At 33.7% G+C, this 25,560-nt stretch overlaps 1 protein-coding gene across 1 annotated transcript in view; it reads right to left on the bottom strand.

The window, feature by feature from the left end:
* The window catches only part of tutl (immunoglobulin superfamily member turtle), a 654,981-nt gene that overhangs the window by 259,626 nt on the left and 369,795 nt on the right, over positions 1-25,560 (bottom strand). Inside the window, exon 3 of the mRNA XM_085958137.1 lies at positions 7,556-7,676. The gene's annotated coding sequence lies outside the window, so the exon portion shown is untranslated. The remainder of the gene's footprint in view (positions 1-7,555; positions 7,677-25,560) is intronic.

The following is a 25,560-nucleotide window of genomic DNA, read 5'->3' as shown; positions in this document are numbered from 1 at the left end:
CTTCCCGACTACATTTGAAACTTTTAGAATATCCACTATTATTGCTTGCTAAGGGGTGGTCCTAGCAATTAAATTATTAATATATATGTGCGTTAATATGGAAATCAAAATGACATTTCAGTATTATATATTTGTTTGTTTGTTGCAAAATAGCAAAACTCAGTTGTCAAACCTAGCGGGCGCATGTTCGGATATTTTTGTACGTTCTCGGCAATTTTCGCTTGCTAATGAATGGATCGTGACAGACGGAAATAGAATTTGTTTCAATTTGTTCACGATCGCGATCGATCCGGGAAAACCATAGATAATGGATTTTGGCAATCGTGGCAGACGATCGGGCCAGGCGCAATCTGCCAATGTAATTTGAGCATTATAGACATTCATTTAAAATTGGTCAACCTAATTCAGGATATAAAAAAAATAACAGAACCTAAAAATAATTGCACAATATTTTGGAAAGAATTTGTACGTCGCGAAATAATTTATTGTGTATCACTGCCAGACCAAAAAAAAAATGTCAAAAGAGTTTGTGAGATTTTTTTTACGAGGTCGAAAAAATGTTTTAAATCTGCGCTGCTAGCGAGCGGCGAAGTTTGATGTTGATGTGCGCACGTGCCCTCTCCCTCTCACTACTATCCCCCTCTCTCGTGTACAGGATAACTAAACAACATTCTAATAAACGTTAACAATAAATAGATTTCGGATTTACACACTTTATAATCAAATAATAGGTAAACACACAAGAGGTGATTTTTCTATTTCCTAACAGCAATTTCATATCGTACCTATAACGCACGTCTAAAAAGGAATTCAGTGGATATTTTTCAAAACTGGACATGTCCACTATTCACTCCTCGGAGATAAATGAACTTTTCAAATAAAAACACAGAGCGAAAACACGCACGCGAGAAAAATCAAACTGTGAGATTGTATGATAACGTGACTCAATATAGTCCCGCCATTAGCTGAAAGTGACATGTCTCATTTCGAATGTCAACAACGTTGGACGTGTCCCTATTTGAATGTCAACCTACTTTTTGAAACCTTTTTTCAATATGAAATTGGTGTTTTGTGGCTATTTTTGAAAGTCAACAAAGTGTGTATGAGGTTATATTATGTTATGATATTCCGATAATAACTCATGTTCAGCATATATGGGACGTGTCCAGTTTTGAAAGTTAACCACTGAATTATTCACTGTCAGCGCCAGCTAGTTCCGATCAACACTATCATTAAAACTAAAAAAAAAAACCAACGCTGCGCCGAACGCTGCCAGCCACTCAGGACGTACACTAAGCGGTATTAGCACATTTTATTTATTTCAATTGACATACTAATTACGACAAATATTAACCATTGGCCTTTTAATACCTGCTCATCAGCGCTCTTCCAAATCAAGCTACTATTGGCAATCGGTTTTTGTTTATTAAATCAAAGTAGGTACCTACTACTTAAATCGTAATTAGTATGTCACCTAGTAGCATAGTGGACAATGCGAGGACGGGGCGTAAACCCAAGAGATGCATGTTCGATTCCTGCCGGGTGTCTTACTTTTTTCAAAAAGATTTTTTCCATTGGTTATAATATATTTTCTCAGAAGTCTTTTTCAAAATTATGTATGTTCAATAATTAGAATGGTAGGTACATTCTTAAATCTTATGAATTATTCGTTCAATCAAAGAAATAGTTAATTATAAATTTATTTATTGTTACGAGAGTAAAACAAAGTTGAACTCAGCTGTATTACCATCGAAATAATCAATAAATATTTCTTTGAATTTTAACTTACATCATTATATTATATATTTAAGCTTTTTTACGGGTATTTCAGTCTCTAGTCACCCTATACTTCAAATCCTTTCTTTATGTCGGACGCATATAAAAAAGATGTCGAATGTTTTTATTGTGTGAACAAGATATTCAGTAGATTTTTTTGTGGAATTCAAGGAATGAGGAAAATGCTTTACCTACAATGAAAAACATATAAAAAGGTAACGACCATGATTGTATCAAGTAAACGTCCCGTATTATTAGATACTAAAATAAAATAATAAACATTAGGGAAACAAGGATTTAACAGTTGGGGCGTTTTCACATCGTGAAAAAGGCTGCGAGTTCAAGATATTGTTGCGATAATACACCTCCATATACTATTCTTAATATAAAAAACCGTAACCTTTATAATTAAGTGCAGACAATTAAAGGAATACAAGCGATACAAAGCTAAAAAATAAATTAAAACAATGTTTCAATAATCTTACCCTAAATAAGTATATAAGGACGAATATATATCAGAGAGTTGTAAGTTTATATGCTGAGAGAAATTGATAGATTCGATTATGATGTCTGGTTGGGCCAAATATGCTAGCCCCTTTTTTTCCACCTAATTCCAGATCCCTTATTTATTATCGTCACAAGACCAGACGTCATCACGCGACCGTGATTAAATAACATTCAGTTAGCTCAAGTGATCTCCAGAAAGCGGATGTGTGCAAGCTACCATCGCTAACTACAGCGTGACTCATAGAAAACGTATCTGTTGGATCTTCGTTGTACTAAATCTGTTACGGTTTGAGTGTACGTCGCGTCGCGTCTATGCCATCCATCCTGAACTTATCATCATCATTTATCAATTTCATATATCATCCATCAAAAGTATATCATCCGTTTACCAGTGCGTGAGTGTGTGAACACCGAAGCGGCTCCAGCGCGCGCCAGCCCTCTCAACACAAAGCTCAGTGTCTGGCATCCAGTGTAAACCTCTTCCCCCTAGAACCGTAATCTACCAACACCCTCAAATTATAGTCCACTGCTAAAAGCGCCACCAATGTCAGAATACGTAATAAATGTAAAACAATGTTAACTACGTCAACATTATAGATGAGGGCTATTTATTTACTCATTGCATCTATTCGACTAAATAATATAATATAAATTTGTAACATGAGGAATATATAAATGTGTGTGGAAAACCGGACCGCAGCCAAATTGTATTAGACTATATTGTCAGCGCATTAGAGCCAAGTTAACTAAATAGTTCATGAGTTATGACGAGTAGTTTTCACATATGTAATAGTTTTGTATAAGTTATTAGTGTTTTATATGGTTAATTAATTTATAACTCTCATATAATATATTAGATATAATTGTTAACACAACACATTATCAATAATATACCAACGTATATGTGGCTATAAGTAGATAAATAGATAGATTTTTTAAACAACCGGCACCAAATATCGGAACCGGGGTTACGATTGTTAGCTTGATCGAACAAAATCCCAGAACAAAACCTCATTAATTGTTCTACTGTAACTAAACCTTTAACCAATTGAGGGTTCTAACCGCTCTTACAAATAATTGACAGTTAAAACCATGTAAGTGGTAAATATAATAAAATTATATTTCCTTACTTCTATATTGAGTCTTTTAGGTATAGTAAAATGTAAATCACTTTCGATGCTGGCATTAAGCTCCGAAGGAAAAGAAAATAATATGTTTCCTCCAATGACAGAACTAGCGAAAAGAATTACCATCACAGTCGCTAAGTAAATAATGGCCCAACGGAACGCCGAGAGAGCTTTTAAAATTGTAAACATCATCTCAGTTTGATTCGCCGTTAAACTTTCCGCGTCGAAGCTTTTGATTACTTACAGTCGAGTGTTTTTTTTCAGCGCCGTTAACGGCGGGCGTCTCTAGCGGCGGGCGTTACCACAAAGCAGCGGCGCAACAGTCGCAGCCTTTGCGGAGCTTTTCCGTTACATTCAGTGCACAAAGCTCCGCTGCCTTTTTTCTAGCGCAAAACCGCGAGCGGCGAAGACATATTTCTTGACACATTAATACACTCCATATTATGCAGACGCAAGTAATTCCTTGTTGTAACAAGACTACATAAAATATTTACAAAGAAAGCATCCTGCAACCCCTTCTATTCAAATATGAAAATAATTTAAATTTTGATTCATATTTCTCGCCTAGGGTAATTTCAGAGCAAAACACATAATATACTTACATACACAAAAACATAGCCACCACAATGTTGTCAATAGTGCTTAGGTATATGGTATTTATTAATTAACTTACCTCAGTTAGAAATAAATTAAACAAAATGATAAATTATATTTAATTATACAGTTTAATGTATTAATCGACGGCTATTTTTACAGCATTATCACGATTACAAAAATAAACCTTTTGTATCTGTCTAGATTAAAATCGGGAATAATACCATCCACACTCAAGGCCTGAACAAAAACGATGCATGAGTGCGAGTGACAAAGTATTCGGCACCCTTACAATCTCTGCGACACGCGTTAGAGTAAGATACAAGGTCTACATATGTGTGAGCTAGTTTACAAAACTGTCGCCGGTAAATGTGGCGAAACGCTTCACATAGCGTCGATAACCTGCGACCTCGTGTTGCTAAATTGCTATTTTTTGTGTTAAACATAAAGTCAGTGGTAAATATTTTTAGTTAATTAAGTAGAAAAGATGGTTCTGTGTGTTGTCTTAAAATGTGGTAGCCGTACTGATAAGCAAGAAGATGGTATTACGTCTCATAGGTAAGTTGATACATGTTCGTGATAATTTATTTGTATATTACTATATATTTTAATATTACTGACCTAGTGTTTCTTTAAAATAACTTAAATTATGGATATCTTTATCTAATGGTTGCATTTTGACCGCTTAAAAATACTATATAACGTAAAAAAATAGAAAATTATATTTTAATTCTGCGAGTCTAGTGCGAGCACTAGCGAAATGGTCTATGGTCTCGAACATTTGTAGACGAATGCGTTCGCTCGCACACAAACCAAACGCAAGGCACGCGGCTTCATTTAGCAATGCAACGGGTGGCGTCTAGATGTATCTATAGTCTATGATCCACACACTATGTTTTGTATGTTTTAGTCAAATTTTGAATGAACGTTATGATTTACTTAAGAGCATACTTCAGTGAAACGGCAAATAATTTTCAACTATAGGTGAGACGAAATTTCGGAGTCGCTTCCAATCGAAGAGCGAAATTAGAGCTGTGAACACGTCAATTTGTTTTGTGATGGCGTCGGGGGAATTAATTCTTAATTCGTGTAAAGATGACTAAAAAAACGTTACCCATTTACTTGAAAATGAAAACATGCAAATGAATATATTATTATTATTACTAATAGAACGATAAACATAACATTAAATGGACGCATGTTGAATTTTTATGATAAATTATGTTTTGTTCTGCACGCGTCGTTTGCACAATCTTCGCGTCACGTAGTCACGATCGTTTTAGACCGTGCCCCAGCTGAAGTATAGCCTTAATCAAACGAGTTTTTGTTCGTTGTTCGTTGTGATTTTCATATTTAATTGAATATAACTAATATAAGTGATTAATATTTTTATGTCATTAATATTTTTGGATAATTATTTTTTAATTTGAACCGTTCTAATGAATTTAATTTTCACTATAAAAATGTAGACATTTAGATGATGAATCAACCATCATATTATTAGAGTGTAGGTTTAGATGTTTAGCAATCTGAGAATAGATTTTATAAAATCTCATAAAATTTCGTCTGGAATGTTAATTGAAACCTAATCTCGTTAATTAATAACCAATAGATCTGAGTAGAATAAATAGAGCTTACCAAATCAACATTATCAATGTATTAAATCTTGTTTATCTTGGCTTGTAATTATCGTATATAAAGGTACACAATAGTCATTGAGTAGTCATTGAGAGTCAATTTAAGGATAATAGGGTAATTAATTACAATAGTGCTAATAATTTGAAATGATTTATTAATTCAAAAATACATTTTTTAATATGACGATTTATTATGACGACGATTTAATATGACGACGATTATTTTAACTTATACGAGCATTATAAAATAACAACTACTACTCGATTTGCTCGAGGAAACACAATCAAAATGTTGGCATTTATTTTCGATGTGTATACGGAGTTTAAAACAGAAAAAAGTAGCCAATTACGGTCAACATACCATCAAAGTAATATTTGATATACCAAACTTAGATTTTATAATTTGTACAATTACATTTGAGTAGTTTTATGTGACCTGGGTTTCTCTTTAAGCATTTTTGTAGTTGTTCAACATTTTATTGGTTATTTTAAGAGTGTTTGTTAACTGTGGATTCTTGTCAGTTGAGAATTTTATTTTAATTTAATTATTTTTTGATAAGGATTTAAACCTTGTTTTATTTATATACCACAACAGTGCCTATAAGTTCCTTAATTCATGCTTTATATTGGTACAAAGTGGTAACGTAAACTTAACGTAGACACTACAACAATTATTATTAGGAGTCGATCCAGACGAGATTTAGTGAAAATCTAAATATAGTACAAAATATACAATCGTTATTAACTATTTCATTTATTCAACGAATAATTCACAAGATTTTAAGAATGTACCATTCTAATTATTGAACATACATAATTATTGTGAAAACACCCATGAGAAAATATAGCAAATAGAAAAAATCTTTTTTAAAAAAGTAGCGCACGATACCCAAGAGACCCAGGTTCGATTCCTGCTACGTTTACTTTTTTCTATTCTTCTCATGAGTGTTGTACCTATATACAATCGTGTTTTTCCAGTTTGTATTAGCCGCATTTACAGCTGTTGTATCGCTGTAATAAAGTAGCACTTGTACATTTAAAGAAAGAAGAAAATAAACTCCCGAAAATAGATAACTTGTTAGTAATGCATGTTCCCTCGGAAGTGACACATTTCCCGAAGCGTAATTTGACCGAAAAGCGGTGGGTATCGACCCTTCGCGGAGGTGCGCTGTAAATCTTCGCGAGAGAAACAGCCCCTGGCCCCCCGCCCCGCGACGTGCAGCGTATAACGGCCGCCGATAAATATAAAAGTTATTACTCTAAGAAATATACAATTATGTTGGAAAAAAAATAAAGAAAACCGAGCAAAAGCGGCCCTTAAAAGTTGGATCGTAAAACGTGCGTAAAGCTCAAATGAGAGAGATAGCAAGTTGTCATCGTATTTTTGTAGAAATTACAAAAATGATTTGATACAATATTCAACGTAGGAGAAGAATAATCAAAATTATATTGCATACATTTAAATAAGCTAAATGCATTTACTTATTTTATTTCAGTAATGTTAAACACAAAGCTTCATAATTTATTCCTTAAGTTAATTTAATTAATTATTTTTAATTTTATTTCATTAATTTAACTATTGTAGGTATGCAAGTGAATCGAAAGCATACAAACTAGTGATAGTTGGAAAATTATATTATTAATATTAATACTATCGACCGATGGTACTTGAAGAATTTGAATTTAAATTCTAATGGATTTAAGTTTTGTACTATTCCATTTAAGTCGTTTATACTGGCCCAAGACAGGGCAAGATGAAGGAAGCTAGGATCCGCCCAGAGTTGTTAAGTCACTGAAACTACTCTAAAACGTTCAGCAATCGCAATGAAGTTGCATAAGACTCCGTCTAGTATATAGTCCAATCTATACAACAATAATAAGTTAGCTGATATGATGTCGGATTAGATGACTTACCAATTTAGAATTCCTGTAAAATCAATCAGCTCGATCGTTCTAGATGTTTCAATGATGACTATCTTCGCAAAAGATGCGAAGAACTTGTTGAAGGCGAATCAACTAAGAAGCAGTCGGGAAACTGAAAAGAAAATATAAAATAAGTAAATTTTCCAAAATCCATCACGACAACCCAAGTCACAGTCAATTAATGATATTGCCGGACCGTATTCCAAAAATATTGATATTACTTATATATGTTATTTATATTTCATGGCGGTGCAGTTAGTAGTTAGTTAACGTTCGACTCACTATATAATATTGTGGTGTATTGAGGGTAGGGATTGCAATACCGGTATTCAATTATTTATCGATACCGAAATACCGGTTTCAATAATCCAATATACCGGTATTTTCGGTATTAAAAAAACATATACGTTTATGTTTTTTTGATAATGAATTCAATGATATTTTTTCATTACTTACTACTATATTATTGTATATTAAATTTAATGTATAAGTTTTACACTGCCAAAATACAAATATATTGCCTGAAAGAAACAAAAGTTAAATAACATTAAAACAAAATCTCTCAAATATATAAAATTGTCGCAATAAATTAACATAATATGTATTTCAAAAAATAAAACATTTGTGGCAAATATTTCCAATTATTCTATAACTATTAATCCAACATTAAGTACATCAAACAAACGTTGAATTTCAGAGAGATTTTCCTATACCCGTACTTTTATACAAATTAGCAGTTCTATACTATTATGATCTTACACATTTATAAAGGTTAACATAATAAATGTAGATAGGTTGCTACAAAACAGTGTTTTTAATATATTTTTATAGTTATATTTATTGAAAGGTACTTTTATTTCTATAACATGTTTTGACGAATACCGGTATTAATACCGGTATTCAATAATAAATACCGAAATACCGGTATTGATATATTCATTCGGTATTGCAATCCCTAATTGAGGGTTAAGCGAAATGGCTTACAACAATAATTACTAAAGAAATATTTTGATATAACGATAACCTATACTGTTTGATGGTTATTAACCTTGATGATTGTGAATTATTTTTTTTCAATTCAATTCATTTTTTTTTAAACATATTATGGACATTACAAATTATAAGTTTAAGACGTTCACAACATGACATGAAACATTATTATAAAGAAGAAGAAAAAGTAATAAAAGCGATAAAAACTAAAATATAAAAAGAGAACAATAAAAATACAATTATACATCTACTTATAGAAGTTCAAAAAAGTACATAGAGTTTGCTAAGGAGACCCTTTTTTTAACAATTTATAAAATATCGGCCACCTAAACTCACCTCACGCAAGTAAAATATATTATCAACACCCGAAGCCAATTTGGTTGAACATAGTTATCGCCCTCCCAATCAACATTACCAGTGGCAGGTTGGTTCTGCACCTTAAGTGAATAAACAACTGATGCTCTCTATTTCTAAGATAGTTATCAGGGACAAACAGGTCAACTGCTTCATTTTCTTTTCGTATTTTCCATGTGCTTTTCTCTCCCTGGTACTTTGCATTAAAGTAAACTCATTAAACTCAATTAGAGCTCACTTTGAGCATAGCAACCTAAGTCTTGAGCATCTTCTTCCAGGTCACTCTCAGTCCAATTGTTTCAGATGCTGCACATCACCAATTGTAGGGTCCCGCGATACGCTCGATTAAGACCGAGTGTGGTACGGGGCGGGTTTCGGTGGAGGGCGCTTAATTTCAATATCCAGTATGGCAGAGTTCTCGTTTATACCTCGTGTAAGTCGAAAAAAGTACGTAGCTTAATAAAGATCTCTTCTAAATTGCAGACTGCAGTATGTAAGCATACCTAAGTTAGTTGGATAAAGCCACAGATAGTAAGAAATATGTAACATAAAGCTTAAATTACATTGAGCTTCTTTACGAGCTATTTGTTCGCGAATTTATAATCTGCCTGTAAAGTCGCCCAGTGTAATCATCGAACATGTTAGCTTCTTCGATGATTACACTGGGCGACTTTACAGGCAGATTATAAATTCGCCAACAAACAGCTCGTAAAGAAGCTCAATGTAATTGACGCTTAAACGTTGTGTAGATATTATAATATAGTATGCGGACTTAGAGGCGTTTCAGATGGGATACCGGTGTCGCGCTCGAATATAATATAGGAGGTTCTTTGTATTCGAATAAAGGGGCCTTTGTATTATATTTATGAACGCCCTAGAGCTAATGACTCAACGCATAATTTCGCGTTATAAATTAGAACATAAAACTGGCTGTGGTAATAAAAACAGGTGTATTGGCGGCTTGAGAATGTAGCGGCCGACGGAAAAGTGTACCGGACACGCGTTGACTCATTAGCTCTGGGGCGTTCATAAACATAATACAAAAGCCCCTTTATTCGAATACAAAGGCCTCCTTATTATATACGAGCGCGACACCGGTGTCCCGTCTGAAAAGGCCCTTATGTTCTAAATGGTGGATCATGCGTTTGGAACCAGCTGTTCGGATGTTAAATTAACGGATTTGTATTGATAAATACGTGTTTTATTATGTGTTTTTTTTATACAGAGCGTAGATACAATGAGTAATAATTTCTACTGATAAATACTGAAAAACAGAGTATTTTAATACATCGATCTCGTGGATGTCAATATGCTTAGTTTTGATAGCATTCCCGGACATCCTATTTTTCCGGAACACTGCGACAAAAAAATAACAGAAAAAACACAGTTAGCTACACTCTCTTGATTGATTATTACGTTTATAGAAAATTATTTACCAATGAATATTTTTTTCCGAACGCATAATTCCGTGAGAATTAAGAGATAAATGGTATTATTCCGAGATTTAAATATTTTGCAAATATAAACCAAACACTCTATTTAAATTAAGGTTAATCTAAAAACTCTATAATTTTATTCGTACAGATCAGATAATTTTTGGAATGAAAAAATTTATTGCTATTAAAAAGCTCCTTTTATTATGATAAAAATGTAAATAAAAAAATCACCATAAAGTTGAGACCAGTAGCGAAGGGTGGAGGTAGGCTGTTAAAATCCGACATAAAAAGTGCACATTAAACTTTGTTGGTCATACGTATTTGTTTTTATTTAACTAAGACTACAATTTACAGGTTGCGTTTTCAACTAAACCTTCCCTAATCCAAACCGTAATAGTTTTTTTATACTTTGGGCGATACTACAAAATTATGCATACTCTTTTATTTCATATTTATTGCTTTTCGTTAGATTAAGAATATTTATTGCACATATTGTCATTTTTCAAAATTTGATAAGACATGCCTAAACCAAATTATAATAGATAAAAACATTCTATCTCTAAAATATCCAAAATTATGTATGATTTAATTGCATAATTTTAGATATTTTATAGATAGTTGTACGAGTATTTTCTGACTATTATCTATTATGTCTAGGTTTTCGCAGGGTTTCATTGAATTTTAAAAATTAACCAACACCATCTGTAAATTGACTGACAAAGTTTCATGTGCACTATGTATGGCAGGTCTTAACAGCCTACCTCCACCATTCGCCACTGAGTTGAGATGTAGGTAAGTATATATATCTAAAATAAAATTTTAACTGTTAATTTAAACAATTAAAAAAACTTTCTCTTTGCGTAAGTCTAAAAAAATAATTTGAAACATTCCTAGAATTAATATCAATATAATTATTTCTAACGTTAGTGAAAATTTTAAAAATTAAATTACAATATTACATCATTATCTACTTCATCGCGAAGAAACCGGAAGAAAGAAATATTCAAAGAGAGAGAAAATACACATTTAATTATATTTTGAAAAAGTTTTATAATACAATTTGAATTAGAAAAATCCAAAACTCTCCCTCCGAAGGAAAGTTTTTCACGTCTCTCTTCATTATGACGGCAGGATACTAAGTTACTACGCGAAATGACTGCCAGGGTACCTACCCTGCTCAATTGCGAGCGAAAACTTCAGGTGGGCATTATGCTAGTTCGTATGTTTATATTATGCAAGTTGAAGAAGGATACCCTCCCATATAAACCTTCCCCCCTTCCATTGATGATCCTTCACCTTCTTCTCAGGACCCTAATTATAATAAATAAAGCTGTAAGGACCTCGCCTCTTTGAAATACTTCTGATTCAGAGGTGCGTAACGGTTACATATATCGAAAGGTTTGATAATTATTTTGCCTCATAAATATGAACAACACACCTAACTGAGCGTGTTAATAAATTGATAAAATTATAAAATGTATTCTAGTAGACGTGAGTTTTGTAAGTTAACCTGAGTAAATCGTTTTTAATGACCCGGTTTTCACACACATTATAGTTACTCGGGTATTATGTGTATACTGAATTAACATAAACGAAAATATAAACACTTTTAATAGTTACAATTAGACATATGACCGATTTCATCCTGAGGTTTATTCCCAATTGAAAACATCCGTTAGGATGAATACGAACTTGGGTTTAATATTTGTCACTATTTCTAATATTATGTCATCATTGTATGAATAATTATTTAACTGTCATTAAAATCAAATTTTAAAATCATAATATACCATCTATACTGAAGGCCACAACTTTATTTTTGCAAAAACGTATCTATTTTAAAGTAAAGTTGATGTAATGAATGACGATTTCTAAACTAAGTGTTTTCATAAAAAATGTTGATCGTAATTCGTAACGTAGACTCAGTACAAATTTATAAGACGGTTTTGTGTAGCTTTTTGTGATCAAAAATAATAGTTTATACTAAAAGATTATCTCTATATATATAAAAATCTCGTGTCACGATGTTTGTGGTCGAACTCCTCCGAAATGGCTCGACCGATTTTTATGAATTTTTTTATGTATATTTTTTAGGTATGAGAATAGGTCAACAAGTATATTTCATACCGCTAGGTGATTAGGGTGTCTCTATCTAGAAAAATTTTCTTTTATTTTTTTGACAATTTTTTTTGTATTTTTTTTATTATTTGGCATAAAAAATACCTATAACGTCAAATTTTCACTTTCCTACCCTTATCCTCCCATTTTTTAATCGCGATTTTATTATTTTTGTATGAACAAATTTAACCGTCGTTCGTATTTCAAACAGAACGAAATTATTTATGTTGTTGAATGACAGATGGCACTACATCAAAATGACGCGACAAGCGTCGCGTCATTTTGACATTTCATTCGGCAAATCACAACGCAGTGCGTGCAAAATTTTGTACGATTTATTTTAATTTATCTATTCTTATGTGCGTGTATTACAGTGCACAATGCCAGCAAGACGCAATGGGGGCCATTTGGGCCGTCGAACGAATAAAGCAACAAACATGCAAAGTAGTAGAGTAGAAAGAACAGACGAACAAATCCAACAAGATAACAAAAACGTGCGTGTAAGCATGTCGCAATTGCGTGCATCTCAATCACAAGAGGCACGAGCTGAACGAAATCAACAACGTTAATTGGAACGGAGCCAAGCGCGCCGGTTCGTAGTTAACACACGCAGAGCAAATGACCGACAACGCCAACAAGTACATCGAACATTTACATCCGCTTCGTTCCTTCGTCTCGCATTCGAGTACGAGCCAGATATTGAATATTCCGCTCATCCAAAAGTGCTGATTGGTGCTATGGACAAAGAATGTCCACATTGTTATGCGCTCAAATTCAAACATGAGTCAGCCGGGATGTGTTGCGCATCAGGAAAAGTGCAACTACCAGAAATTGAGATACCACCAGAACCATTGAACAGCTTGCTCATTGGCACGGTTCCAGATTCAAACCTGTTCCTGAAGTCCATTCGCACATTCAATTCATGCTTCCAAATGACTTCGTCCGGAGCAACAGAAATAGTTTACAATACTGCGGCAAATGGCCAACAGTTCCATTCTACGTTCAAAATCAAAGGTCAAGTATACCACAAAGTAGGCTCATTGCTGCTAATGCCAAACGAACCACATACATTTTTACAAATCTACTTCATGGGCGCGGCGGTGAGGACATCAATCATGTGGATGCACGTTGCGGCTACAATAGCCTCAATTCGCCTAATGCCAGGCGCATCGTCGGCGAACTGGACGCCCTGTTGAAAGAGCACAATGAATTATTGAAATTCTTCAAAGCACACATACACGAATTGCAAAGTGACAATCATGCTATTGTCATCAATCCTGATAAAACACCAGCTGGAGAGCACGTACGTCGATTCAATGCGACTGTTGTGGACGATATTGCTGGAATCATGGTTGGCGACCGCACATCGACGCGAGAAATCGTGATTCGAAGAAGAAACAATAATCTGGAGTTCATCGCTGACACACACCGTTCATACGACGCTCTCCAATATCCGCTAATTTTCTGGAAGGGACAAGACGGATATTGCATAAACATTAAACAACAAAATCCTGTCACAGGTAATTCATTCATTATGAACATCATTACTCATTTTGAATTGAGAAAATGAATGGTTGATGTTTTTTTGTTTTTATCGGCAGTCATCGTCTACAGTGCTCTATTCCTCTTTCTGTCATAGATCCCATCCCCACACACTTACAATACATTCGTTACTTTTTATTTAACAACCAAAATATTCACTAGAAATAATTTATATGGCAGAACAACGTTTGCCTGGTCAGCTAGTATAGAATAAAATTTTATTAAAATAACTGATAATACTGACTATTTATATCGGCCAATGGGTAGCCATATAAAGCAAATTCTATCGGATAACAAATATTATGTTGGTGTTATTGACCGTCTTAAATAATAAATTCACCTCTACGAATTCAACGCTTATTAATTAAATTAGCATTTACTTGGTAGAATTCTATTTTACAACTTGATAATATAAACTTTATTAAATTCTACAGGTAACCGTATAATTTAATATACTTAATTAATTTTAATATTTTGTGAAAGATTTATTATCTTACATGTCAGTTTTTTTTTATGTTTGGACGCTGTACAATGCAATATCTCATTTTTCTTATACTTATTTTATGATGTTATGTCTATTTTGTTTTTAAAATTTCAGATAATTGGGAACCATTGCGAGTCCATGCCTTCCATCGCCGGGAATCTGCCGGGAGGACAATGGTCAGTGGATCTTCTATTCAACAAACGATGGAACCCTTGTTTCTCTCATGCTTTCCAAGTGTGAATTCCACAGTTTTCTTCATTTGCTTTCTCATCCGACCATGGCCCCCACATCCTGAAGCGGGCCCCCAGGCTAGGATCTTTGGCGGGCCCCCCTACCTATTGCTAAGGATAAAGACAGTGTGACGCTCTACAGTAGCGTATTCTAAATGGTGTACGCGGTAAAATTAATGTGTATATTATAGTGTTTTTTGTATACTTTAATACATCCATTTGCATAATGGAGTTGTCGAGTATCGATACACAATTAAAAATTGTATTGTACAACCACATAATTTTAAATAACAGTATTGAAGAAAAATAGTGTCGCAGGCGACCTTTTTTTACTATTAGAGAGAATTTGTGATGTGTGTTTATCTCACTTATCTGGTCGACTCTCGGGCCCTTCTGAGCCCGGGCCCCCAGGCTAGAGCCCTATCAGCCCCCCCACCCCTTTGTGGGGGCCATGCATCCGACCACAGTCTTAAGGGGGGACATGCTCATCGAAGGTCAAAATTGAGTTTTTATTGTATTTTCAAACCATGATCCTGGACACTCCTTAAACGTTGTAGATAATCTATTTATGTAATTTTGAAGCCTTATTATCCTATATAGTTATTTTATACATTTGATGACTGCATAAAGTATTTTTGTTACAAAAAATAGTATTCTTTTAAACCTCTCGCTCTAATGTTTTAGAATATAGTCATATTTCGGTACATAACTGTGCAGTGGTGTTAAAAAATTTTACGTTTATTAATTTTTAAACGCATTTATGAAACCATTAGTATAATTTATTACGAGATAATTTTTGTAAAATATTCACGATAAAAAATAATATTGATAATCTCTGAGATCCCAAATTTGACAAGAATTAGGCATTTTATTATTCAAAAAATCGGCAAGATTAACACATTTGAAGATGATTCTAAAGATACTTGTTATAAGCTATGTCTTTGACCATTCAAGTGTGATAAAGATCTTATGAATAATGACTGCTTTATAATAATTATTGACCTAAGAATAAGGTAGTGTTTTTTTGAAATACGCCATTTCTTTTGTCATTCACCAGTAGTTAAGCTACAACGTACGGCCGTAGCCGTAAATTGACAAACTATAATTGAAATAGGGAGTAAAATGATATTGACGCGCGTGTTTGAACATGTACTGTTTAAAAAAAAATAAAAAAAAATTCGGTTAGGTACATGTTCAAACACGCGCGTTAACATAATTTTACTCCCTATTTTAATTATAGTTTGTCAATTTATGGCAACGGCCGTATGTTGTACCTTAACCACTGGGGAATGCCAAAAAAAAATGGCGTATTTCAAAAAAACACTACCTTATTCTTAGGTCAATAATTATTATAAAGCAATCATTATTCATAAGATGTTTATCACACTTGAATGGTCAAAGACATAGCTTATAATAAGTATCTTTAGAATCATCTTCAAATGTGTTAATCTTGCCGATTTTTTGAATAATAAAATGCCTAATTCTTGTCAAATTTGGGATCACAGAGATTATCAATATAATTTTTTATCGTGAATATTTTACAAAAATTATCTCATAATAAATGATACAATTATAGTTTGTCACTTTATGGCTACGGCCGTATGTTGTAGCTTAACCACTGGGGAATGACAAAAGAAATGGCGTATTTCAAAAAAACACTACCTTATTCTTAGGTCAATAATTATTATACAGCAATCATTATTCATAAGATGTTTATCACACTTAAATGGTCAAAGACATAAATTATGATAAGTATCTTTAGAATCATCTTCAAATGTGTTAATCTTGCCGATTTTTTGAATAATAAAATGCCTAATTCTTGTCAAATTTGGGATCACAGAGATTATCAATATAATTTTTTATCGTGAATATTTTACAAAAATTATCTCGTAATAAATTATACTAATGGTTTCATAAATGCGTTTAAAAATTAATAAACGTAAAAATCTTAACACCACTGCACAGTTATGTACCGAAATATGACTATATTCTAAAACATTAGAGCGAGAGGTTTAAAAGAATACTATTTTATGTAACAAAAATACTTTATGCAGTCATCAAATGTTTAAAATAACTATAAAGGATAATAAAGCTTCAAAATTATATAAATAGATTATCTACAACGTTTAAGGAGTGTCCAGGATCATGGTTTCAAAATACAATAAAAACTCAATTTTGACCTACGACGAGCACGTGGGCCGTTAACATCGCCAATTTCTTGGAATTTAAGTGTCCTCATCACTAGACTTTGTAACATACATTTAGTGTTGGCTATGTCGTCTGCTCTAAGTTCGATCATATAAGTTATAATGTAATATATAATATATACATATTATATTATAAAATATATATATACATATACTTATATTAAATTAAAATGTATATTACTATATTTTAATAGCGCAAGTTACCATTACTAATGACCAAAAAAATGCTTGACCCCTGAACACGTAAGGTCCCTCTATCAAGTAGGGTGGGGGGTGCGAAGTTACCTCGGCATGGTAATTAACATAAGGGAAGCTGAGAACTATTAAGCAGAATTAATGCCCAAGTACGTGCGTACCGCTCTGGTACCGCTAAGGTACTGCATGGCCAGTGTTGTCAGACGAACACTATTTTACGTGACAAACAATAGATTTCATATTAGCTGAAGTATTTATTACACATTGTTGAAAAGACTCCATTTAGAAACTAATAACGTTATATCCCGTCAGAGTGCATCATTGTTAAATGCAATATAAACCCATCAGAATACTATCCGAAAAACTCCATGAAATAATAATATAAGTAGAAATACTAAGTTCATATTCAAATCGAAAAGCTTATATCGATTAAAGTAAGTTATAACTGTTATTTTTGAAATCTAATAGTCGAAGAAATGTATCGTAGCCAATATTTCCGACTATTAATATAATTAAATCAATACAATATGCATAGCAACTACATCAGGCAAGATAATATGAGTCGCTTAGAATCATAACTCACATATTCCAAAAATCAAGTTTTGAGATAATCGCTAAAAACTAACAGAGCACTATTTTTTTGTAATTAGAAGAACAGTATTGAACTCCCTAGAATGTTAATGAGTGAGAGAGTCGAATAACTTTTTTTTTTATATATATACCTAATCTCCTAACGTTGCAGATATACAGCATACTATGAGAAATAGAGCTCCCCGATTGGTTAGGAAGGCGTTGGTGACAAAACTCTATTCTTTGAAATATACGACATATTACACCAACAATGAACTTTGTCAACGATTTTCACATGGTTTAAATTGACTTTTAATACTCAACTATTTTTCGGTATATAGATTAATTCATTTAGAATCAATTGGCATATTTAACTAAAAAACGACAAAATTGCAATATGTGAGTTATGATTCTAAGCGACTCATATGCAGAAATATAAGTCGAAATATATCGGATTATTAGGAGTATTTTTTGTTCAGCCTCTTTCTATATACTTACCTTCTTATTTTTTACGAAAAAGAAACGACATTTCACGAGTCAGAACTAAAAAATACGACTCTACATAACATACATAATTTGAAAACATTGCAAAGAAATATATAAATCTATTTAAAAAAAAAACTACGACACCTAGCAGGATCCGAACCTGCGCCTCTCGGGAATTGCGCTCATGTGCACTGACCACTGTACTATGGGCACTAAATTGCGTTATTAATTGGCAATCGATTTTAGTAAATAGTTAGTATTACTTTTTATCAACGATGACCAATAAAAGTGTACATCATATATCGTCACTGTTCTGGCAGAAGACACTAATTCGAAAAAATGACATATTGAATTAGTTATACCAAAATGTTCCTTATTTCAAACTTTACAGTCCGGACACCTTCTTAATAAATAAACAGTCTTTATTTTAAAGTCATCCTTTTTACGATTACTTAATAAACTCACATGATAGACCATTTCAAACATTTTAACAACTTCAAAGTCAAATTACTCGAAACTAGTATTCTCCAGTTAGTGTGTTCTGCCAGAACAGAGACGATATATTTTTAAAATTTGTAAATAATACGTTATTTGGTCATATGGTGCAATTACTATTATGTTTAGTACTATTAGTAGTCGATAGTGAGCAATATTGATGTTGTTTAAAATATGTATGCCAGATGGGGTTGAAAAAGTCCATATTGCAATTTCTAGTCAAGAATTTGAGAAGTTTTATCCAGAATCAAAGTCGACAGTTTTCTTCTCGTCTTGTAAATTCCCGATTTTTTTTAACCTGGTCCTGTTACTTTTAAAGCTTTGTCAATAATGTTAACTTTAACGCCAATAAGCTGAATGCCTACTCAATAAAAAGATCTAGATTTGGCAAAGCTATTAGCGACACTTAGCGCAAGCAAATAATCTATCAAAATCTACTTTAGAGCTTCACATATTTACTTACAATATCTCACAAATATCGTATTAAAATGACTTATTCTGCAAAGTAGTTTTCTTTTTGTGACCAAATTTCGGTAGGAAGTTTCTAAAATTTCTATAGATATGGCAACATTATAGCTAAGGTACTGCAGGGGGAGACTCCCTGTGAGAATGTAACGCAGAAACTATTTAGCGAATGTCTCTACTGATAAAGAACAAATTACTGTGCGTGTGGGTGAGTTATGACATTATGGAACCAAGAAGAAGAAGAATAAGCAGAAGATATGTAACATAAGGAACTAAATGGGTAACCATCCGTTTTATTCAGTATTATTTTAGTTTTTCGATTAATTGTATAACCTATAAAGACGAGTTAAATCAGTAAGGTACAATTTCATCTACACAGTTATTATATTATGACCATTAAGTCAAGTAATTTTATTTTAATAAAGATCAGGCTCATGTTCGTTTACTTGTCTTATAATATAAGAATAAGGTAGTGTTTTTTTGAAATACGCCATTTCTTTTGTCATTCCCCAGTGGTTAAGCTACAACATACGCCCGTAGTCATAAATTTACAAACTATAATTGAAGTAGGGAGTAAAATGATATTGTCGCGCGTGTTTGAACATGTACTGAAATATGACTATATTCTAAAACACTAGAGCGAGAGGTTTAAAAGAATACTATTTTATGTAACAAAAATACTTTATGCAGTCATCAAATCTTTAAAATAAATATATAGGATAATAAGGCTTCAAAATTACATAAATAGATTATCTACAACGTTTAAGGAATGTCCAGGATCATGGTTTGAAAATGCAATAAAAGCTCCATTTTGACCTACGCCGAGCATTCCCCCCTTAATAAATAAAATCCGCGATACACTACATTTCCACGCAGGGTTTTGAATGTATGAGTGTCCTTCGAAAATGAACCACACATTACAGATGTGTAATAGTGTGTGTTGCAACATTCAAATAGACCAACATTGAATGAGCGTCAGTACATAAAAAAAAAACATTTGTCAGAACTAAAGACAAGCGTATTCTTTACACGTGTTCAAGTTTATCCCATATTCTTCCACACCTGAGATCGGTTGCCTGTTTCTTCACACCCGTTAGTATTTCAGTTCCCGTTATTTCTGAATTCCCTGGATATATGGTATCTGATCACAAGTTAAGAGCACTAGACTGCTATTATACAATACATTGTTATTCTCAAATGGGGAAGGACCGAGAAGTTCTACGTAGTATCAAAACCAGGAAACTACAGTACCTCGGCCACATTATGAGAGGACAAAAGTACAGTATTTCTCAACTTGCTATTCAAGGAAAGATCAATGGTAAGCGTAGCAGAGGACGGCGCCGCATTTCGTTGCTTAAGAACCTCCGTGATTGGTACGAGTGCAGCTCCACTGAACTGTTACGGGTAGCAGACGAAAAAGCTAAGATCGCCTTGATGGTGGCCGACCTCCGCTAGGGGATGGCGCAACAAGAAGAAGATTGTCATTGTGCAAAATTTTATATCTCAGGATCCATGTATAGATGGTGAAAAAGTAGATGGTAGATTTATGGAAAAATAATATCTTACTTACATCATGATTTGATGTTTCCTTTTGGATAACCAAATTTCCAAAACCAAAATCATTCTCTGTACCCAATATAACGTATAGATACTGTGCACTCGTCAAACAGGGTGTGAGAAAAAAATAGATATTATCTTTTAGGGAAGAGTGCTGAAAAGAATCTTTAGGGTAGTGAAATAAAATGACATTAATTTAGCAGTTGATGTATAATTGCAAGGCACACTTTTTGAAGTTATACTTCATTAGGCGCGTTTGCAAAATCAGATCAGAGTGTATTTTTGGCGTGTGACATGTACCACATAATTTATTTTTTCACACAAAAATAAACGCACTCGATTGGATTCGAACCACTGATTGTTCGGTTATCAGCCGAACACGCTGCCTTTACGCCACAGTATATGATATTGCAATCGTGACGATTATGCAGTATAATAATACTATAGTTTAGAATTGTTCCGTTGCCTAGGCAGCGAATTTATTATTGTCGGCCATTTGCAATTCCTTACGTAAACAAACTATTAAACGTCATAGTGGCAGTTGTTACTTTAAAAATAAAAACAACGATAAATAATTATATAATTTAGTAATATAAGTTAAAGTGTATCGTAATAAACCAACGGCGTTCTAATAAGCTGTCCTTTTTCTTGAGTGTGTAATTTAACAAGATAATTAAGAGCTAGTCGAAGAATCTAGGTTTTGTTTTTGTTTTGTTACGCCAAAGAAGTGTAACTTCTAACGCGCGTACATAAGTACGCACACCGATTTTTTTAATTGGAGACAAAAGCCCACGTGGGATATTATTAAAATGCACAGATTGCGCTGGATCTACTATGTGCACAGAATACCGGATAAGTTATCAGTAAAGCGGGCTATTTCAATGAGGAAACTGAGATGGCTGGATGACGCCGTGGTGGACATAAGGACACTCAGCGAAAGCAATTGAAAAGCGTCGATTCTGGATGGAAAAAGTAAGGTTGGAGTGTTAAAATGATAACGATACGATAAATGATAACGATAACGTCAATATATAGCAAAATACACCTATCAAAGTTTAGTATTTTAAACTAAAAAAACAATCGTCTATTATGGTTTCAATGTCCAGTTTTCATCGCGAGCCTTTAAAAATAAACCTATTTTGTACGTGGATCTATTTTCATATTCCGTGCAGGTAACTATAATATTGCAAAGTATATAGAAAAACCACCTGGAATCTTTTTACCTCATTATTACATTTTTTATTTATGTATTAGAAAAGGGTTCTTCAGCGAGAGCCTTTGCTTCGCCTCTGCAAAAGTTATTATGCCCTGAGCAGGGGTGCCACAAACATCACCGACTAAGTATAATACATAACTTATTTAATATTATATAATGTATTGAGTCAAAAAATCGAACGACGCAACAAACAATATTTGGAGCTAATTATGAAAAAGTTTAATAAGCAAGTATTATTTGTTCACCATTTTCACGATATTATTATATGGGTTGGGAATAGGTTAATTATTTGTTTATTTGAACAATACATTTTAATAGTAAGTATTATTACACGTCATAGTGACTTACGGATAATTATATTTTTATTTATTTTATTAATCAAATGTCTCAAAGACAAAAAGTGATGAGGAACTGTTTTTCGGACCCTGCGATTATCTGTATTTCTGGCACCCAACTCGAGCAAGTCAGCAGCTACGTCTATCTCGGACAGCAGGTGTCCATAGACGGAAGCATGCACGATGAAATTGCTCGAAGAACAAAGCTGGGATGGAGTGCTTTCGGACGTCTGAATAGTATCTTCAAGAGTAACCTACCATTATGTCTTAAGCGTAGGGTGTTCAACCAATGTGTGCTACCCGTGCTCACGTATGGCTGCGAGACGTGGACCCTCAACACGAGAGATGTCCAAAGGCTAAGAGTCACACAGCGAGGCATGGAGAGGTGCATGTTGGGCATCACGCGAAAGGACCGTAAGAGAAACGAATGGGTTAGGAAGCAGACAAGAGTACGCGATGTAATAGACGTTGCCAAACAGCTGAAATGGAGATAGGCGGGGCACATTGCTCGCCGAAAAGACGGCCGCTGGACAATTGCCGTCATCCAATGGTACCCAAGGGGTACGAAACGGCCACAGGGTCGCCCTAAAAGCCGCTGGATTGACGAACTGGTAAAGTTCGGCGGAAATGCGTGGCAGCGAACGACACAGGACCGAGAGAGTTGGAGAAAGCTTGGGGAGGCCTTCATCCAGCAGTGGATTGACCCCGGCTGATGATGATGATGATATTTTTATTCCATTCTCTTGTGTCTTCTTTTTTCACCCTGTCACGACTCAGCATTGGGGCATAGGGTAAGCACAAGTTCGCGCCATTTCGCTTTTGTAGCACCGCTGCAGGGTGAGGAAGGGTCGGGTAAGAAGTGTAAGAAGAAAGTTAAGAAGTGTCGTACTTTTTGGCGGCATCCGGAACACATGTCCTAGCCTCGTAAAGCGGCTCTTCGTGATTACCTCAGTCACCAAAGGCTGCTGTATCCGCTCATGAACTCGGGTATTTGTTACGCGGTCGTACCAATGTAGCATTAAGATTCGGTGGAGATATCGATTCTCAAAACTCAAAAGCCGAGACCTTTGAAGCTTAGTAAGTTATTATGTCTCACAGCCATACAGGAGCACAGGTAAGAGGATACATCATATTAATGTTTGCTAATGAGATAAAAATAAATAGTAAATGCTATCAATAAGTTGATACTCCTGCAAATACAGTTTTCCATAGTATCAAATAGTTTTTTGTGACTATAAAACTGATCTTGATTTTTGTTGTAAAAGATACAAATATATTGAATGTTAATTTAATTTGTATCGACGACAAAAAAATAGTAATCCGATGAAAAATATTGGCAACCCTGTCTCACATAAAGTTACCCGGTATTTAGTTTGCCGTGAATCTACCTCAGACGGAGGGGAAGAACTCACATCTCGGCCATTAGCGAAAAAAATAATAGGGTCGCGCCACTCGCTGCGCTATCCGCCCAGCACTGTGCTGCCGTGAACTACCCGCGCCCAGCCCAACGTCTTCTGTCTGAGGAAATAAGATCAATTAGCGAAGGCACGCATCGCGGCTGGACTTCTCCCTTGGATTGCTATAGTATTACACCAAAGGGTCCAAAGTCAATTATACCTAATCCGAAAACTATAGACACGTGAATTCCATAGTTGTACGTTGATTTATCATCACGTTAAGTCTTGGGTTTAAATCCTTAATTGATCAAAAAAAATACACGTTTTACGTTTTTTGGTGGGATTACCTATTGTCTCATAAGAAAATATCTTTAAAAATGTGTAACTACGGTGTAAATTCCATTAATGTTAGTTACCATCTTTTGTAGGTAAGGCATTAAGTTTATAAATATGAAGTTGAAACATGGAAAACAACGTTTATTCTCTTATGATGATGGCGAAACATATCTGCATTTTGTTGCGACTAGGGATTCCAATCTCGGGATCCAGAGTTATTTTCGATACCTATGAATCCCGGGATTGGTAACCATAATCTCTAAACTTTCGGGATTGATTTTTTTATCAATTTTTATGGAAAATAAAATAAAAACGAAAATATAACATAAAAAATACTTTCAATACTTTTAAACTGAGTTTGAATGAAGTCTGATTTATTACCCATGTGTTTCTAATTCATTTTATTTTTCACATAAATTAATAAAAATTAGAAAAATTCGGAAAACAATGCTTCGCACTTTTAACAAAGTGATTCCACCATGATCTCATACGTTTTACGACAGTTTCATATTTGGCTAACAATTAGATTTATAAAGCGGAAAGGTCATAAACCATGATTTACTTATTTTAAATCTCGCTAACCAATTAATTACGTCTTTACTGTCAGAAATAGCAATCTCATATAATATAATATGTAAACACTAAACACAATTTCATAAATAATGATCGTTGAAAAAAGACTAGTAAACAGTTTAACATAAATTAAACATTCCATATAATATGTACGATACAGGTAACATCCGTGAAGAGAATTTCATAAATAAATAAAACTGTTTTACTTTCACATTATTATTTATATTACAATATTATTTACTCTTGCATTTCACTTGCACTTATATTTCCAAGATCGAACTTACACAATATTAACAATAAATGTCTTAAATGGTATAAATAATACTAGGTTTATTTTGACCGATTTTATCAACGTTATTTGTATATACTTATAAAAAAATTTAACTATTGAAAAAAATGCCAATCCCGGGATCGTCAAATTGTAATCCCGAATTTCCGGGATCCAGATTTTGGCTCGGGATTGGATGCCCTAGTTGCAACTGAACTGGTTAAAGTGACCAATGAGACAGTTAGTATCTATTATTTTTGCTAGTGATTTTTAAGTTCACTGGATAGAATCTATTTATTCGCCAAGTTGCTACGTAGGTATGTTTCTGACGTATTATTAAAAATATGAAGTTATAATAAGTAAATAATCTGACACACCTATTCAATCAAACAAAGCAAAACATAATTTTAATTTTGCAAATGATATTTTATCCAGTATAGTCGCTATTTAAAAATAAACAGTAATTACTATGTATACAAGGCCTGAACAAAAACGAACCATAAGTGTGAGTGAGAAAACATTCGGCACGTTGAATATCTTCACAATATGCGTTAGAGTACGATAGAATTTCTACAGCTGAAATAAATATTTGTTGTACACGTTGCCAGTAAATATTGATCAGGATGATTACAGTCGTTTAAAAATTGCGAGCACGTGATGCTGAAATTTATTGTTTATGTGTTAAATATAAGTTAGTGGTAATTATTACAACGTTTTTCTTAGCTCGTATTCTTATTTGTTT

Source organism: Rhyacophila brunnea, unplaced genomic scaffold, assembly GCF_057557595.1.
Source record: "Rhyacophila brunnea isolate RB1 unplaced genomic scaffold, BYU_Rbru_1.0 scaffold_11, whole genome shotgun sequence".
Classification (NCBI taxonomy): Eukaryota; Metazoa; Arthropoda; class Insecta; order Trichoptera; family Rhyacophilidae; genus Rhyacophila; species Rhyacophila brunnea.
The sequence above is the reverse complement of the archived record's forward strand: the minus strand, read 5'-3'. Positions and strand labels throughout refer to the sequence as shown.